The sequence below is a fragment of the Dicentrarchus labrax genome, unplaced genomic scaffold, assembly GCF_905237075.1.
Source record: "Dicentrarchus labrax unplaced genomic scaffold, dlabrax2021, whole genome shotgun sequence".
NCBI classification, from domain to species: domain Eukaryota; kingdom Metazoa; phylum Chordata; class Actinopteri; family Moronidae; genus Dicentrarchus; species Dicentrarchus labrax.
In genome coordinates, this window is record NW_026136720.1 from 7952128 (window position 1) to 7971166 (window position 19039).

A 19039-nucleotide genomic window follows, 5' to 3' on the forward strand; every position below is an offset into this window, starting at 1 on the left:
AACTTCATACTGAGGTTATTTCAGCAATAGCCATAAGGCAGTCCTCTGACTCATTGTTTTGCAATGCTGAATTGATAACCGGAGCTAATACTGCATTTTCCGCTCATTCTGCTTCAAGGTCATGCGTTCAGTAACTGAGTGCAGCAAGAGGCACTGGGAATTACCTGTTGTTCAAGAGGAAGAGCTGTGGAAATGCTGTGGGACGAGGGTAGAAACCTGTTTTCTGGCCTACTAATATTGCATATATCAATTTTATATTACAGTATCTTGGGATGCTTTTAGGAAAAAAGGATGAGGGCTTGATGATGTGTTTAATAATCTATTCCAACAGAAAAACAAAGCCACAAACAGCTGTTGTAGTTTTCTGCTTTGTGATTCCTTTTGAGTAGTTTTCTCTTTAAAACAATCTGGTTTAAGAGCGAATATCTGGTTTTAGTGGTTGTAATTTGTGGGATCAATACACAAAAATTTAGTCTTGCGTATGCTAGCAAAGCCACATATCATACCATGAATATGATTCAGTTTCAGATAAAAATGAAACATTTGAGGCAGCATTCATTCAGCATCAAAAGGTCTATTGAAGGCTTTTTATGGCATACAGTACAAATCCAAGGAAGCCCTTAGCCAATCTTTTTGAGGTCACTGATAATTAACACATGGATGGTTACCCGTCCTTTTGTTTAGGAAAAAGCATACACTTGTTAAAAACAATTTAAAGGAAAGGTTTAGTACAGAAGCAATTAAACCCTTCCGCTTCCAACACTTTCTCCTTATCATGGTTGAAACACAGGCTGTAACATGTTTAGTTTCTAGGGAACATTCTCTGCATCAGTGTTTACTTATTGTCAGACTCTACCTCCTCATGGCCCCTATGAATGATGTCAACCACTCTCAGATAATATCAGATTTAGACTGGAAACTTGCAAGGCGGGTGCGTTTCAAAGAGTAATCTCTTGTAATCAGTTAAACATCCAATGGATAATCCAACAATGTAGCTAATGAACCTATCTGCTGCCATCTCAGTTACCTGTAATATAAAAGCTTTACAGTTCTCATAATTTGGAATCAGATTAAGTCTACTGCTGCCAACATGCTGTGTGTCTGGGACTTTCTGGAGCCAAGCGCTTACACAGGTTAACCAGCATTTCACCACAATAGCTATAAGGACGTAATTCCCATAATCTTCAACTAATTCTTATTAATTAATAGTTTCTGTGTGTGCTACCATGGCAATATAATTCCTGGCTGTTCCTCAGAAACAGGCAGTAATCATGTGTGGTTAGCACACAGGGGCTCATATCCTTCTAAGATCCAGCAATTCATTTCAATTCTCTGTGGGGGACATGACACTGAGGCCTTTATTTCAAACACCATGTACCCAGTCTAATTGAGTCCTAATGTCCTGTGAAGAGGACATCCTGGGATTTCAAGTGATGTAACACACATGGAGATTTGGCCAACAGAGAACATTTTCTGTGTTGTTCAAAATGGCAGGAATAGCAGCAAACACATTTTTGGCAGTAAGCAGGATAAGTGGTTGAATATTTCAAGATATATTGTTTCTGTTCTTCATATGGATGTTGTTTTTTATTTATGATATATTCTGGGCTTTTATTGGCTTTTTTATTTGATAGGTGCAGCTGAAGAGAGAGGCAATGACATGCAGCAAAGGGCCAGAGGCTGGAATTGAACCTTTATGTTAATTATAAGCCTTTCAAAATACACATTTGAACTCATGCACCTTGCAGGGGACAGTGGGACTTGCTTCTTCTCATTTTCAACCATTTTTTCACATTTCAGGAAACAGAGCATTTAAGTGACTGTAAAGATTTTATTTTCCTGCATTTCTTTGATCAGGCTGCCATAAGAGAGACCACCGGACGATTGGGAGACCTGTAAAGGACAGGTTGCAGTGCTTTTTGTGAAAAACATGTGATATGTTTCTTACATCCAAATTAATGAAATTATGTAAAGGAATCATAATAATACAACGCTTTTTAGGAGGCTATAGATTTCTACATTTCTCCTCAGAAATATTGCTTGTTTCATTGTAACTCCACTCATCTTAATAATATTCTAGAGCAATGCTTTTAATTTGAAACCACTGACCGGAAACCGTATAATGTTTATCTCCTGGATGGCTTCACATCAGCGGACTTTAGACGACGGGGTCTAGAGGATGAAGCACTCGGTTGTCGGTCGTATCAGGATCGACCACTACATAACTAGTAAGTTGTTTTCACCTTGTGTTTCATTTCCCGCCACAATAAAGTGACATTTGAAATGTGTTTGAGCTCTAAAGGATGCAACAAGTGCTGCTGAGTGAGCCCACCGCGCTGCACCTGCAGGGTCCTGGCAGGCTGACGATAAACTGCGATACTAACAACTTTTTCTGTCTGATTCTGTTGTGTATTAGTCGACAAACTTGCTGTTAGTTTAATTGGATTCGTTGTTATGTTATGTTAATGCATATGCATTGACTAGTTAAGTTGATTAACTTTAGAACCAAAATATGCTAGTATAAGTTGCTAAAAGCTGTAATTTTGGTGGTTTAGTTTATTTTTTTAAAAACGCTGATGTCAAGCTAAAGTTAAGTTAAATAAAAATGGCAATAGTAGGCCTACACTGTAAAATCAGATTTAACTCAAAACATTGCTTTGCTACAAACTGATTGCATCAAGTAACACAAACTCACCTTTTTAGGTTGAAAAAAAGATTCTTGATTGAGCCGCTTTTACTCACTTAGATGACACTTACTTAGTTTTATAAGTTACAGAAACATTCCTGATTTAATAACTTTTTGCTAGGTATTTTGTACAAATACCAAACAAATAACAAGCAAACAAATAAAAACTTGAAAATTAAGTCACATCTTACTTAAAATTACTGAAGCTACTTTATCAATAATGCTTTTTTAACTTACAGAATGTAGTAAGTTTTACAATAAGATTGACTAGATAAATCTTATTGTTTCAGCTCTTCTCATATCTATTTGTTTCCCTTCTTTTTGTATGGACTTACAAAAAACAGCCCAGCAGCATCCCAATAGCAGCATCCTTTGGGTGCAGTAATATGTATGTACCACCATACCATATTCTGAATGCACAAACAAAAAGTCTTTATGATTATTGCCTCTTCCTCTTTCATGATTGTCCCTGTGGGTATAATATCAGTCTATTGTTTGTACTTCCTTCACCTCTCCTCCGCTTCACTCTTTACTTCCTTGTTTTTTTATAATCATGTTGTTTTCTTCCCTTTTTCTTTATCTTTCCCACGTCACCGATTGACCTCAAGTGAATAGCTCCACTTTGTAAATGGTTGTTGTGGCCTCTTCATGTCTTACCTATAAGCATTTCATACATATTTTATTTCTGTCTTTGGAAGCTGTAATGTTTTTTTCCATTAGTGTGTGGTCTTCCTTGTCTGATTAGTTTGTCAAGTAATCCTTTAGGGATTTTATCAGAACATGTTTGTGTGAGAAACTGTGTCAGAAGGAGGCTCAGATAGGATGCTATTCTGCAGGGTTTTTTTCCCTTTGGTCATCTTCATCAAAATCTCCTTTAGGCCATTCAAATTGATAATTCATGCAAAACTCAAGGAATTAAGCCTGATGATAGCAAGGGGCAATTATATTTAAACAATGGATGGAACCATGGAATGGATTTAGTGCTGCAGTGAAAAATGTATATAGCATTTTCCTACAATAAAGCTGCAGCTCATCCTGGTCATAATGTTGGAATAAAAAGAAAAATCTGACAAAAAGTTAATAGTAAAGCTTTTAGTTGCTTTACCTCTTTGTCCCCTTCACGCTGTGAAATTGCACCATGGTGACTCACCTGTCCAGCTGCTCAACACTGGAGAGCATAAAGGCTTGTCTAGCTGAGAATCACACACACATGCACACACACACACTCAATCTTTATCTCATAGATACTAAAGCATTGTAACAACCCGTATGCTCATGTATGACTTTCAGGAACACTGAGGTGGTTTAGATCCACTATAGATCAAGATCAGGAGGGGAATACCTAATGAGCAGTGGTAGAGGAAAACTATGTTGGGCTACCAGTTGTCCTGTAATATGTTACCAAGTGTTGAATCACATATTTGACTTAGCATTGTGTGTGTAAATATATCCACTGTTCTGTTTTGACTTCTCTTATCAGTTGAATCTTATATAGATAGTCTTACACAATGGATAGGCAAGGGAAGTTTGCATACTGTACGTTATTGTTCTTGAACCTGTGAAGCTGCTTTTGATGTCAGTTTATGATTAGGTCTTAGGTCTCCAGGTTGAATGTTTTATCCACAAGACTATCCCAAGAATCTGCAGTAAGCCCTGGAGTCAGAATGTGCTTATTATCTACCGACAAGCTGATACATGATTGTTAATCCTCAGGTAGTCCTCTCCAGTACCTTTTTTAAGAAAAAAAAAAAAAGTCAATGGTGGATGCTTAGGCTTGTCATTGCTGTCCGTGCATTGGATACTGCTGGCCTTGTCACCTTCTCTTGCAGTGTCTCATCAGCTATCCTGTCACATTCACTCTGTAGAGAGGTAATTGGGCCCCTTTTCACTTGGTAAATGCTGTTCTGAGGACTAGACCTGCCTGCCACAGCTAAAGTAGGGTAATTTACTGGCGCTGAGGCGATATATTACAAGGCAGATGATTGTGTTCAAGTGTACAGCACATTGCTGAGAAAGTGATAGATGTGTGATTTCAGTCTGAGTAATAAACCAGCCGCCTAACATTCGTAGACTGTATTGTCTCACTGTTCTGTTGGGAATGTATGCTGGAGAGCCTCACTATAATTTAGTTTAGTACCGTGGACAGATGCCAGAATGCATTGTAAAAACACAAATCACTGCACATTCATAGGGATTGTGATTTTATAATCCACGTTTAGTGCAGTAGACTAGAAATACGTGTTAAACTGAAAAACTGTAAACTGAAATAAAAGTAACTTTGAGACTTGGGAAGGAAAGATGAGTGAAGTTGTATATTTAGCAAAGATAAAATGCTTCAGCTTTTTTCTAGTTCAGGATTTAGGGTAAAACAACTTTAATTAATTTAGGATGAAGAACTTTTGGCAATTTATGCTTTCAAATAACACTAATAGGAAATGAGTGGTTCTCAGACTGAGTAGGACCAGCCTGAGGGTCGTAGGATGATTTTAGGGGTTTGCAAGATTAATAGGGGACAGGATGAGAAAATAACTTCTAATTTATTACTGCACTTTCAGGTCTCTCCTCAGCCGTCTGCTAATATTGAATTAAATTAATCAACCTGAAAAGGGATTCCTGCATCGCTGCTTTTTGCAGAGGATGTAGCCCTGCAGTCTTTATTGGGCCCGACCTCCACTGTGCAAGGGGAGGCAGGTCCAAAGCATTTGAGACGAGGACCGGCACCTGTAAATCTAAAGCATGGTACTGTTTTGGAAATAAGTGGATTGTTCCTGTAGGGTGGTAAACAAGGTGCTGCCCTAAATGAAGGAGTCCTGGGTCCTGTCATGATGCATTTAATTGACGGATGTATTGGTGCACCATCTGCAGTGACGCCGACAGTCACACATTTGTGATATTAGTTTGTATAAAATAACATTGACTTGACTTGACAGCACACCGTTATCACTCTTAACCTCCTAGAAAATAATATTATGTTTCCATGAGAGACAGTACCTCTGAAGCTGTAGCTGTACCTCTTATTAGCCATTTTCATCGTGCACCACTGTGACTGCACAGTTGGTCCGAAAGGATTTCACTCCCTTCCAGTTTGTATTTCTCTTCTTCCATTTGGTGATTTGATATGCAAACATGAATAAAAATAGCACGTGTGCTTGGATATGCCCTTATTGACCTCACAAGACTTACTAGTTTGCCTTGGTCTTTTACACATACAACTTTAAAATAGAACCAAGAGTGTCCACAAAGTGTTATCAGAAAGGTTCTGATAATAATGAATGAATAAGGAATAGAAAACCAAAGAACAAATAAGGCAGGTTAGACAAAAATAAGAAAAGCCTGCTTGCTCATTTCAAAAGTGGTGATTCATTGAGTCTAACCTTAGGCTCTTTTGAGATTAACTGAGCCTCGCCTGGAAAGTAGACGAGATCAGACGGCAGCAGCAAGAGGAAAAAACATAGAGGAAGTCACACAAGTATTTACAACAACAGGTAGCTTATAGATGGATCTATAGACTACCTGTTGTTCCGATATGTAAATAAACTTTATTGTTATTATTATCAACAACACACGATATGTTTGTTAACAGATTAAATCTTCATTGTGCAACATGAGACGAATAGCCTGATATCCAGCATTAAATACTACAGTTACGCAGAAAATTAGGATTTTCGACAAAATGGTGTTTGTAGTCAAAATAAAGAGCCAATCAGCTCTTTGGTCAGGCGACGGCCAGGCGTTTCCCGTCTTGTTGTGCAACTGAGCAACTGTGGCGCCTGGCTCTAAATACTGTGGCCGCCTAGACCTTGTGAGGTTATCGTTACCCACATGTACATGACATCAGAGCAGGTTGCCCTCAAGTCGGACGCAAATCTTAACCGGCATGCACCGTGTGGCGATCGGCGGCGATCGATCCTGCGCAGGCCTGGCTTATCTCAAAGAGACGATTGGTCTCCCATCCCCATTTACACATGTGGTGGTTTTACATCTCTTTTATCCAACTGAAAAAAAAAAAAAAAAAACCTGAGACAACATTGCATTTGCCATTGTCACCACCACCAGTCTGTCTGGTTCTTCAACTGTAATGTGCCAACTTCAGTCCAATATATTTGGTTATATTGATGGTCAACACTACATGGGTTGAACACCGTAAAGGGGGGAACTTGTATATAAATAGCCTAAAATGGAAGTAGATAGGTAATGTTAGAGTGTGCCAGCTGGAGATAGAGCTGTACCATTAGTGTCACACTGTGCTGCTCAGCATTGTTCCTCTTAGCAAACAGAAAAAGGCTGCAGCCAACCTGTGTGGTAGATAGCTGCTGTGAAGATGGGACTGTGAGGAAGATGAAGGGGAAAATAGCTTGTTCCTTCATGCAGACAGGCCTGGTGACCTGTTCCCTGTCTCTGTAGCTCAACTCAACTTCTCTGTTACTACCAACTTTACTTCACTTTTTCTTTTTCTTTCTGCCCTCGCCTTTTCCACTCTTTATCACCCTCCACCCCCCCAACTTTTTTTCTTTCTTCCCTTCCCACTCCGTGCATAGGGAGTGGTGTTTTGGCAGTCATGTGACTTTTTGTCTGAACACAATTGCCGGTGTTTGCCATTGGCCGATTTTTCTTTGAAAGAGCGTTGGTTTCCTGGGTGACAGGGAATGGCGGCACCACTTCACTTTTCTCTGCAGCTGCCCCCCTCCCCCTCTGCATTGCTCTGAGCCGGTCTCTCTCTGTCTCTTCCACAGGCTATGGTAGATCAGGTAGCCTGTGAGCACGACACACACAGACAGTGACAGTGTTGTGTGGCTCTTCCTCCTCTCCCTCTTCTCCTTTTCATCGGGCAGTCAGTCACAGAGAAGTCACATTAACCTGCAGGAGGTGAGTAAAAAATGTCTTTGTTTGTAGAGATTTAAGTATCCTTTCACACTTTTTGACTTTTTTCTAGTTTGAACACATGGCTGAACTTGCTTTTAGTGCTACAAATATATAAATTAACAATCCAGGACAGATTAGTTGTTGATTTAACTATGATGTTACGTACCGTTAAATACAAGTTATTCTTCTTCTTATCAGTTGTTCTGTTCAACATGGTATCATCGTTTGACACGTTTAGGAGATTAAGAGATACTAACTGATGATGAATCATTAAGAAAAAATGTTCAGCACCGGTATGATCGTGTACTGTGATTACTACTAACTTGTGTGTGTGTGTGGGTGTGTGGGTGTGTATGTATGTATATGTGTGTGTGTGTGTGTGTGTGTGTGTGTGACAAATTTGATACATTTGTTATGGTATGGTACTTAACGTAAACAACCACTGTGGGCTTGGCATGGCTTTTTCTAAATGTCCAACAGGATAGACTATGGCTAAAAAACCTGTGTATACAAGACACTCAAGAGGGGCCGAAGTTATATCTCTGTTGTAATGAGAGCTGTACAGTAGGCTTAGTTCCTTTTTTATGTTCCATGAAAGATTCAACAGCTGTGTGCGCTCTGTGCTCCGCTTTGCTCGTCATGGCACAAACACAATATGGGCCGTGTTTGGGAATCAGGCCACTTTGGGAGGATTTTCTGGCATGGTTACCGTCCTGAAGTGGTGCCCTCTCTGCAACCCTCGCTGGGCTTCACCAACCAGGTGGTCGTGTCTGTATTTGGTCGCCGTGGTAACCCTGAAAACTGGCTCCCTGCCCCTCCCCTCAGGTGCACTTTATCTGATGACCTGAAGGATCCTCTGCACGTACACACTCACTGTCCCATTTACAAACGCACACTAGCATCTGTTCGCTGACACTTGACCCATCGCATAGACAAGGGACACATGAAAGAAGAGTTTGCCAGTGACAGAATAGACCGATTTTCGAAAAAATAATGTGTATAACCACAGAATGTAAATAATGAGAAAAGCAGCATGGACTTGAGTAGTCCCAATGAATTATTTTCTTCACCAAGTTAGCCTCCCCTCAGGCTGTACTCTCCTTGTTAACAATCAAGCCATTTATGTCTGACTGTTGACCTCAGACCACCTCAAACAGGTGAAGAGTCTGAAGTCCCATTGAAGCCTGTGTTTTGTGTAAGGTCATTTCAGAGCTCGAGCCAACTCAACGTTTGAAGCCACAAATTGGACCATTTACAATCTCAAGTCTCTTGTTACCTGGAAATAGATTTGATTTGAGGCTGCATGGTCAGATGGTGTGGAAATCAAACATTTTTTTTAATGAATATAATGTTTTTGACATATGAATTTCCAGTCTGTACCGAATGTTTGAAGAATCATAAAGGGAGCGGGGCTGGAGTGGGTGTCATTGATCCACAGCCTGGTATCGTGTAGCTGATGCAACCAGGAGGAAACTGGCAATGAGGCCTTGTTGTTGCTTCTGACAGCCTGCCATGATGTCACCACTGCTGACCCGACAATCCTGACATTCCTGCTGATAGGGTTTTACGCAGACGTGGAGGGGAATATGTGGGAGATATGTGGGAGAGATACACAGACTTGCACACATATGGCCTTTGTCTAAGCGCTGATTAGTAATCTGGCATATCCACCGACACACACACACACACACACACACACACACACACACACACACACACACACACACACACACACGTCATTAATTCGGCCTCATGCACATGCCCACTCCAACGCACACTCAGACCCTCTACCACCCCGCTAAAGATGGTGATGGCAGTCTCACTAGCCTTGTTAAAATTCAACAGGTCTTTAAGTGTCTGCGCTTGAAGTTCTGGTGAATCTGTTTTACATATATCCTCTGCTTCAAACTAAAATGTCTGTTGTTTTGAATGGTATGATTAGATAGATCCAACTCCATCATGCACTGGTGTCTTTGTGTGTGCACCCATACGTGCATGCATTTCTCTGTTCGTGTGTGTGCTTATAGTGCATGACTGTAGCTACAAAAGATTTTATTACTATACCACAGTTACAGCCTTCCTTTGATCCAGTAAAGCCCCAGAAGGAAAGAGATGACAGGCCTGGTGCAGTGAAAGCTTTTAAATGCTGTTTGGGCTGTTTGAGCTGCAGGTGTTTGGATAGTCCTTTTCCCCAGATGCACCGTGGAAGAGACCAGTATTGTAAACAATGTTTTGAGTAAATGGACGGAAAAGTGAGGGTGACATCTTAGTCTATATGGAGGACAAAGAGAAAATCATTTAGACTCAACAAACAGATATAAGAAAACATTGTCAGACAAATATATCACAGGCGGAGCCGCCTAGAGAAAGGTGTAGACAAACAAACTTGGCGTCAGTGAGTGCGTCCAGGGGGCCTCTCTCTCGCTCTATGTGGGGCTTACATAGCTTTTGTTCACCTCCGACCCCTGACCTGCTCCCACCTGATAGCTCCCCTGTCACCAACTCCTGTTTCCTGTGCATCCAGAGCCCCATCCACTGGCTTTTGTTATTACTAAGGTCATCATTAAATCAGCAGTTCGAACCCTCCATGCACGCCAATATCTAGTCTTGCCTACTCTTTGTCTTTGGTTAATTGTTCTCTGAGTGCACATGGTATGCATTGACCAGCATTGTAGCCTGTGGGCTGGGTCCCCCCTTCTGTCCTGAGAAATCCTCAGCTCAGCCAGGACCTGAGGCTTGTATGGAAGGGGTCACTGAAAGCAGCATCTTGTTGACTTTGACTGTCTGAGAAATGGAATGGTGATAGTGGTTACCAGGCCCACCGCCAACATCCCATCCAACTTTATCATAGTACCCTCAACCATTCCCCCATGCGCAGTCAGGCTTACAAAGAGTAGGTTGGCAAGCTCTGGTGGACGCAAGGGATGTACTGATACCACCATTGGTACCGGTGTACCAATATTAGTACCTAATAATGCCATTGCACTTTTAACAGTGACTGTAAGAAATGCAATGTTGTAAAAGTTGCTTAAAGTATCTCCAAACTGCTGACATTGCTCCCCCCCCATACCAGCTCAACAGGTTACATAACATCACACTGCCATGAAGTGGTATCGGGTGCAGTATCAGAGTAGTTTTATTATTACAATTACAAATACATGAGCACAGTATCATACCCGATACCGGATACTGGTATCGGGTATTGTTGCATCCCTAGTCGACGCCATATCCCCCTAAATGGGGTAAAGTGGTCTAGGTCAAGTCAGTCAGTCAGGCTGGCTGTACAAACAACACCAAGCAGCACAGTGTGACACTAATGATACAGCTTTATCTCAGGAGACAAAGAATAACTATACATCCAGAATTAGGATGAAAACAAACTGGATTAGCTAGAGGAAATGGAGGAAGAGGATGAGACATTTTGAAGCACTAGATAACTACATCCAACATGGTCACTTAAAGAGTGAGGGACAATGCCGCAGCTTATGATTTAGGTCCAAATGTACTTCACGACTAAAAATAGTTTTGTCATATAGCCCCTAAAATGCAACACGAGGTCATGTGAGAGGCAGCAGTGTTTTCTGAATAATGGTGAGCCAGTCCGGACTGGTTCTAGATAAAAGGGGAGAAAAGAGACGATGGAAAAAGGTTGCAGGAGTGCAGCCAAAGTTCTGACAACTTGGAAGCTGCTAAAAGCCAATTGAGATTCTCTTATGTGCTTCATTAGTGCAATCTGAAGAGCGCTCAGAAAGGAAAAAAATAATAAGGCTTTATGTTTTTTTTCTGTCTTCTTTTCTATCCTATGCAAAGTTTGTTTACCAGCAGTGTATATGTTGTTACAAGTGACCCTCTCTTCCTGTCATTTTCACTTTGTACTCCTTATCCTCGGGTTCACCTTGGCAGTGTGTTTTCAATACAGCCATTGTTATTTGTAAAGAGATATAGTGACATTTGCTTCCAAAATATGAATCATCTTCCGAGCCAGGTTTCTGGGAAGAAAACAAAAGTCTTTGTCTGTTCTTGGTGTGGGATGTGCTATATTTACATCTCAACAGTGCAATTACCTTTGCTGGTAAAAGCCATCTCGCCTGTCATAATGATACACAAGACATAGCTACACTACTTTAGCAACAACATCGGCCTGACCATAATGAGACAGCAATGCTATACATAGGCGTGTTTGGCACAAACAGAGCATTACTACCTTGTGTTGCTTGCCATGAGTACGAAAACCGATGTCAACACAAGTTCAGGATTTTGTAACTTGTTTGGGCTTCTGAAAATAGAGCTAACGTAGTCTGCTCCCATTCCATTCACTGTCCAGGCTTTAGTCTTGACCGGTCTGTTGTCCACCTGTTGAAGGCTGTTTTTAGTGAAAGGCTGAATAAATAGAAAGAGAAGAAGGGGTTGGGGGGTTTCAACAGGGAAGACGGGAAGGGGTGAGCCATAGCAGCAACTTAATGCTATTCATTCTTGGTGAATAATGGCCAACAAAGACACTATCAGCATGTATTCCCCTCACTCTTCTCCCCGCCACAGAACCTATTGAACTGATGCCAGACCCAACCAGTCTATTTCTCAGCCCGAGGGCCACCTCCCTGTCTCCTCTGAGCTGAGTTATCGCTGGCTCGCCACTCTTTGGTCAGATTTATACCTACTATCACTTGTTGAGGTATGAACTTAGTAGTGGGTGGTGACTGAAAGCAGTTAAATAGCTATGTAGAGTATGGAGTTGAGTGCATTTTCACCCCGTGCAATGGGGAAAGACAGTAAAGATGTACAAAATGGGGAAGGATTTCTTCTTAAAGCGCAGGTTTGTAAGATTTTGAGGTCTCATCATTGTTTTCTTTCTTTAGCTTCTTTGCTGAATGCAGGGGGAGGGGGAGGATGAGGAGGAAAGGGGGTTGCAAGAATGCTTGAGTCACACAGAAAAAAAGGGATGATATGTGGGGTTTGACAGGGGAGGGTGGGATGAGGGAGGCACAGCAGTGGGAGGTGCCTTGAGGAATGCCTTGAGGGTGTCATAGAGGTCTGGGAGACTTTGGACTGATAATCCTCCACATCAAATTACTCTTAGTCACCACTCTGATTTCAGTCCTGTTGTCTCTCTGTCGTCAGTCTATCAAACCAATAAGGAGGACTCACCACCTGTCAATCTTTGCTTAGTCATGTCAAACAGCCCTAAAATGAACTTGGTGTGGGTCTGATTATGGGCAAGCATATGACCCACTGAAGGGTCAGGGTGCAAAAAGTGTACTTACTTCTCTGCTGCTTTTAAAATGTCACTCCTCCCTGGCACCTCAGCCTTTTCTCACTGTGGCCTTTAGTACCTAAGCAATGCCTCAGGAGGCTGTCCCCCCCACTTATATTCTAGAGTGTGGTTTAGGTGATTTGTCAGACAACACAGCTCTTAGATGTGCCAAAAGCTTTGCTTTATAGACAGAACAGTGAAACAGTTCACTTAGATGTGAACTGGCTCTCTGCGGGCCTTTGTGACTCAGCCTGGTTAAAAGCTACAGCGTTCTTCACTGTGGTCTTTTGTTTGCATGATTTAATTCGTCAAATTAATGCAATTAATCCAAGACATCTATTTTTGGAACATCTGCTTTATACAATGTGCACACTGGTTATTAGGCGCTGTGACTGCATGTCCTCATTAGTGTGTTCAGATAACAGTCTGACGTCAGATAAAGGCAAAGTAAACACATGGATGAAGTAGGTATTGTCGATGGCTTGCTGCTACTGAATCATAACGTCTGAGTTCCACAACTACAATAGTTTTGGGCATTAGTGATACTGCCATTGAAACCGGATTTTGAAACTGGCATCATGTTTTCTTTTGCCTGTGGTCTGACTTTTGACTTTTCTGTCTAACTATTTCAATTGGAACTCTGACAAGCATTTGTTTCAGTATTTATTATCCAATGGTCTGGCAAAAAGATAATCAATTTAACTAAATATATTTTAATAAAAAATAAAAATAATAAAATAAGCTAAGTAAAACATTCTGAGAAATGTAGTAGCCATGGTTGCAGCACAAATGGCAAATTGAGCAGAAAGAGGTGTAAATTTGGGTTAAAGAGGTACAAAGTCAAACATGCTGTGAAATGACAGGGGTGATTAGTTTCTGTGTGAGAATACCAAGGAATCAATACAGATAACAATAAAATAGTTTATCCACCAGAGAGCACTGACAAGTTATTTTTTATTTTTATTGTATTTTTTTATTTTTTGGTCACTGTGTTCTTTAAAAAAAAACAACATGTCTAATAATGTAAAAAGAAAACAAATGTTGATTTTGAAACTCTCAAATATTGACATCGGCATCACCTTTAAAAGTGTCGGATGGGCTATAATAACTTTATTAAACATGCCTGCCTGTGCCTTTTTTTTAAAGGCTTTATCATAGTTTGTGTTATCCATGAGCATATTCTTTGTACACCTAGTCCAGTGGATGCACTGTAATCTTACAGTAACAGCTGATAACAGCAGCCGTTTACTTGCTTATTCATAATATTCATCATAATATGCAAATAGTCTGCAGGTTAATCTATTTAAGTTTAGGTCTAAATTATTCTGTTTCATAGGCTGTCAAAAGGGACAGTAGTCTGACTTTTTTTTTTACAGAGGTCTGTATGGTATCGGGTCCATCTTCAGTGGCCAGTCTTTAGTTTCAGGTTTGGGGGTGTGTGTGTCGGGGGGTGTGTGTGTGTTTGTGTGTGTGGGTGTGGGTGTGGGTGTGGGTGGGGGGGGAGAAAAGAAAAAGAGACTAATGACGGTTCGAATTTAAGATTCAGGGAGATGTGATGATAGAGAGAGGAGAGGTGTTGGTAAAAAAAAATAAAGGGGTTGGCTCCTGCTGAGGGGCTCCCACACATTCTGCTCGACCCATTGGTCACGCATGTCTTTGCTCTGTCTGTGTTTGTTTGGGAGGGGGCCGTGGAGATAGAAGCACAGTTCAGGACTGTGGCAAAGTTTCACAAATGAATGTCGAGCAGTTTCTATAGTTGATTAGGCCTTTTGTTTTGTACCTGTGTTTCTATCTCTGGACCAGAGTGGTCAGATTTAGGTTACGTCATTCTCTCATTTTCCCACAGGGCGTTGTCCAACTCAAACATGGACACACACACACACGCACACACAGTCTTTCCAATTGCACCTGGTCTTGCGGACTATGACCTCATTCCAGGAAAAGGAAGAGAAAATCACCTGACAGACTCATTTGTGTAATCAGCTGTTCTCGGGACTGGAGGCCAGAGTGTGGATGTCTAGTGCCTCAGGTTATAGATTGTACAAACAGTAGAGACTCATATGTAAATACTCAAGCATGCAAAGAGTTTCGAGTTCATTCTGCTCTTATCTCTGAGTTTTCTTACGTCGTTGGGGAATGTAGAATACAAAGAGAATAACTTGAGAAAATTGATACAGAGAGAACGACAAAGCCGAAAACACGCTTTCAACTACCTGAAAGGGGGGAGGTACCTGATCTGTCAGCACAGCAAGAAAGGGTGGGGAGGGAAAGGGAGAGAGAGAGAGAGAGAGGGAGAGGGAGAGAGAGAGAGAGAGAGGAGTGACTGGGAGGGTGTGTTTCTGTGTGGGTGAGAGACACAGAGAGAAGGAGGAGGGGTGTAGACAGGGAGAGAGAGCGAACTCTAGCAGTCAGATCTTAGCTGTGGTGAGGACACCCAGGAGAAGTGCATTCCTGAGCCAGCAAGCGAGGAGAAGACAGCAAGATAGAGCGGAGGAGTCACGACATCCTTTAAATCTCTCCGCGACCACGTCTGACTGCCTCTCACCTCCGCTGGACTGGCACGCTCCTCGCGCACACCCCACAGTCACTCGCTGCCTCGCACACACACACACCAGCGGCACAACCGGCTCTGCTGCTCCGTCAGAAGTAAGGGATTTCACTGTGTGAGGAAAATAGAGGGGGAGAATACAAACAGACGGAGGAAATAAAGACACTGAAGACAAGGATAAAATCCTCACTTGGTGAGTGTAAAGGCTTCTTTCAGAGATTGTTTCAACGTGTCCATGTCTGTTTGAATGAATTGCCAGTGTTGCAAAGTTTCTGTGAAGTCAGCCGATCTGCCGATGGCTTTGCCGTATGTTCCAACCTGCATGTAAAGAGAGCTGTTATTATTAATATGTGTAAGCTTGTGTGTATATTTGTTGTAAGCAGAGAAACAAAGAGAATCTTGTGTTATGTCTTTGGTGAGCTGAGCTGTGTCTTCACATGTACCTGTTGACACTAGACCCGTCACCAAAGTATTCCTCCGAGAGGAAAAAAAAAGGACTCAAACCTGTTTGGGTGAAACTTCACTTCTGTTTTTTCACTTTTTTTGTGGGTTTTTTTGTGTTTTTGGAGTACTCCCAGTGTGAGTCAGAGAGTGCATGTGCATGTTTTTGTGTACAAGCATTTACCGTGCTGGAAGACAAGTGCACGCTATCTCTTACACAGGTCTCCCGTCACACAGGCTGCTGCTCCTTTTACCACTGTAGGATTAAAGATTAATTTATGGAGGGCATGGGCAGAGTTCAGCTCACTCGCTCCATGTTCCTACCGCAGTTAACTGTTAACGTGCTACACATCTCAACTGCCAAGACTGTGCAAGTCTAATGCACCAAACCACTCTAAGCCTTTTTAAACATTGACTCATCATTATGCATGGCTAGTGTCTTATTTAACATTTCCCAGCGTGGTGTGTGTCAGATAGTGGAACTTCGAACTCATTAGCAGGCTGTATTTGTTATCCAATCAGAGCCATCGATTGGAACCCCCCCTCAAGCCCAAGGGAGGTGATTATTTTTTTCCCCCTGACTGACTGTTGGAGTTGCACAGTTTATACCTCACGTGTTATCTCTGTTTGTGTGTTTCACACAGTGAACTTGGTTCCACAGAGATAATGTCATTATAACAGATGGTCGTAGGGGGAAGAACTAAATGGACATCCCTGAGTCACGGTGCTGATACTGCCTCAGCATTCCACAAGCTCCTTGAGAAACCCGTTGTCTTAAGTATTTCGTATTTATTACCTGGAAGCTGTTTAGTGTAGAAAGTTGACTGTTCTTGCTTCAGTTAGTTGATGGACAGCAGAGAGACATGATGATATAATGTACTGCTAAACGTCCCCTCTCTTTGAAGCACTGAGATATTATACCTAGAGCCACTATCAGATGGCAGGATAATGATGTGGTTGCCAGTAGTCTGAACGCATTATAAAACTTTCAGCTTTCTTCTGAGCCTTGTTTAGTAAGCACTGCTTTTCCCCCTCGTTCCCTTTGTGTCTCCTTCACTGCCTAGATATTTCTTATTTTCTATCACATGAATGAGCCTGTTCAGCATGGAGAGAGCAGAGTGTCCTCTGAGAGTCGTCTCGCCTTGTTCACTGCAATGTTATTTTTACTGCTCTTTCACTGCTCGAATACACAGATGGACTCCCCTCTTCTTCTAGAATAGTCTGTCTGTCTGTCTGTCTCTGTCAGTGTGTCTGATTGTCACTCAGCTCACATTGGAAAGGAAAGCAAGTCCACCCATGTACACCTAGATGTCTCTTGGGATTCTTGATGGGAATTTTCATAGTCATTCTTCATGCTGTGAAGTGACTTAATTTCTCACCGTCCTTATCAGGAGTGTTTCCAAACTCCTGCAGATGCACTCAGGGCCAGAGGTAATTGGAAATGCTATGACAGCACCTCGGTGAAATAACGTGTTTGCATGTTTCGGGGGTTGTGAATTTTTTCTGGGGAAGGTGGTTTGAACCACTTTCTCCCTCCCTCACTCTCTGTAGCTGTCTTTCTTTCTCATGTGTTGCTCTGCCTACCTCGCTCGCTCCCTCTTGTTCTTTTTCAGTGCGTCCTTTCCCTTGCCTGTGCAATGTGACGGAAGGTAGTGCTGTGCTCTGCTCATGTCGGATCCATTAGGGATGAAAGCACACTGCAGTGATAAAAGATTGATCCAGTCCTCCTAGCATCACATTCACATCCCTCACACCCCACTCCCTCATCCTCCCTCACACCCCTGTTTCCAATCCAAAGTCAACCCAGTTTTCAATTTATCAAATCATCTGTAGTCCTCTAAATATATCATCCTCACCAAGTTTACCATGGCAAACCTTTCCCACAGGATTTCATAACGGGGAACATTCTGCTTGTGCAGGGTGCTTGTACGAGTTCTCAGTGATGCAAAGAAAATATCCATCTTCCTTATGAAATGTTCTGGGCAGTACATTTAGAAAAGAAATGGGACTGTTCCTCCTTCACTCCCTAGGTGTTTTTTTTTTTCTTTGCTCCAGGAAGGATAATATGTATTTGGCTAGCAGAACCAGTAAGAAACTGGCATTCAGTCCAGCATATAAAAGCCTTACTTCACCTGTTGTATGTGAGGAGGCAAAGACAAACACAACAGACCTGTAGTTTGTCAGCTGGGAGGCTATAATTACTGAGAGGAAGGAGGGGATTTGGAGATGGAATTTCTCTGTGCTTCTGCTTTTAGATCTTAAGACATGAACCCTTCAAAAGCACCTTAAAACACATTTTTGTGTTGTAACACTGCAGACATTTCTGGACTGATCAGAAACAAGTGTATAAGTCTTCTGATCTCAGGTGGATCATGTGGATCATGATGTTTGCGAAATGTGTCCCTAAGTGAATGGTTTATTACCAACTGCAAGCCGTTGTCCTTGTTTTTGCTCTCAGTCCATATTTTTAGGTCATTGAGCTGCACACACATCCATAGCCTGAATCTCTTCATTCATCCAACATGTGCAGGTCAGAGGTTAGATTAAGCCACCTACTCTCCGTTTGTCCTCACAGAGCTTAGTCCACCTAAGGACATGTTCACCTGAGTGAATGCTGTCATGTCCTGTCAGGGTGAACTTTGCGTGTGGTTGTTTGCTCTGTCACGTCATCAAACCCATAGCTTCCCATTTCCTGGTCTTTTGTAGCAGTTCGAAACTCCTAGCAGGTTATAGTTGCTGGGCTTATGGACGTCTGCATCTGTTTGTCCCTGTCCATGGCTCTCATTTCTCCCGGGGTGTAGTGATTGTAGCGCGGTAAACATCTCTGCCAGCCCCTTGGGATGGTCATGTGACCGTGTGTGTATTTGTGCACATCAGCGGATGCGTGTGTGAGAGTGAGCAGCAGGTTGCTCCCTTGCTCAACCAGGCTTGCCGTGTTGACTCTCTGCACACAGCGCTCTCTGGGCAGTAAATAACATGGTGCCTCAGCCAAGGGCCCCGGACAGGGCTAAGGAGGGGGTCAAGACGCCAGCAAGAAAGAAAAAAATGTCTGCCTCAGGGCCTGGAGATACTAAATCAACCGACGGGAGAGGAGAGAGGCAGGTGGATTTGACAGATTCGTCCCTCACGCTGAGAGGCTTGACGTTGGACTTGTCATTGAATGTAGATGTGTTTGATCAAGCACATTAGAAGCAAAACAAGCAAATGTTGCTCATGGGTAGATGGCAGCCGCTGGCACACAAAACCCACA

At 42.2% G+C, this 19039-nt stretch overlaps 1 protein-coding gene across 2 annotated transcripts in view; it reads left to right on the forward strand.

Moving 5' to 3' along the window:
• The first annotated feature begins 2135 nt into the window (after positions 1-2135).
• Positions 2136-19039, forward strand: part of rassf7a (Ras association domain family member 7a) — a 34127-nt gene continuing 17223 nt past the window's right edge. The window contains exons 1-2 of one of the 2 annotated variants that reach the window (XM_051383586.1): positions 2136-2228; positions 7420-7552. The gene's annotated coding sequence lies outside the window, so the exon portion shown is untranslated. Of the gene's footprint in view, positions 2229-7419; positions 7553-15138; positions 15542-19039 lie in introns of those variants that run through there. The other variant, XM_051383585.1, reaches the window with a different exon arrangement.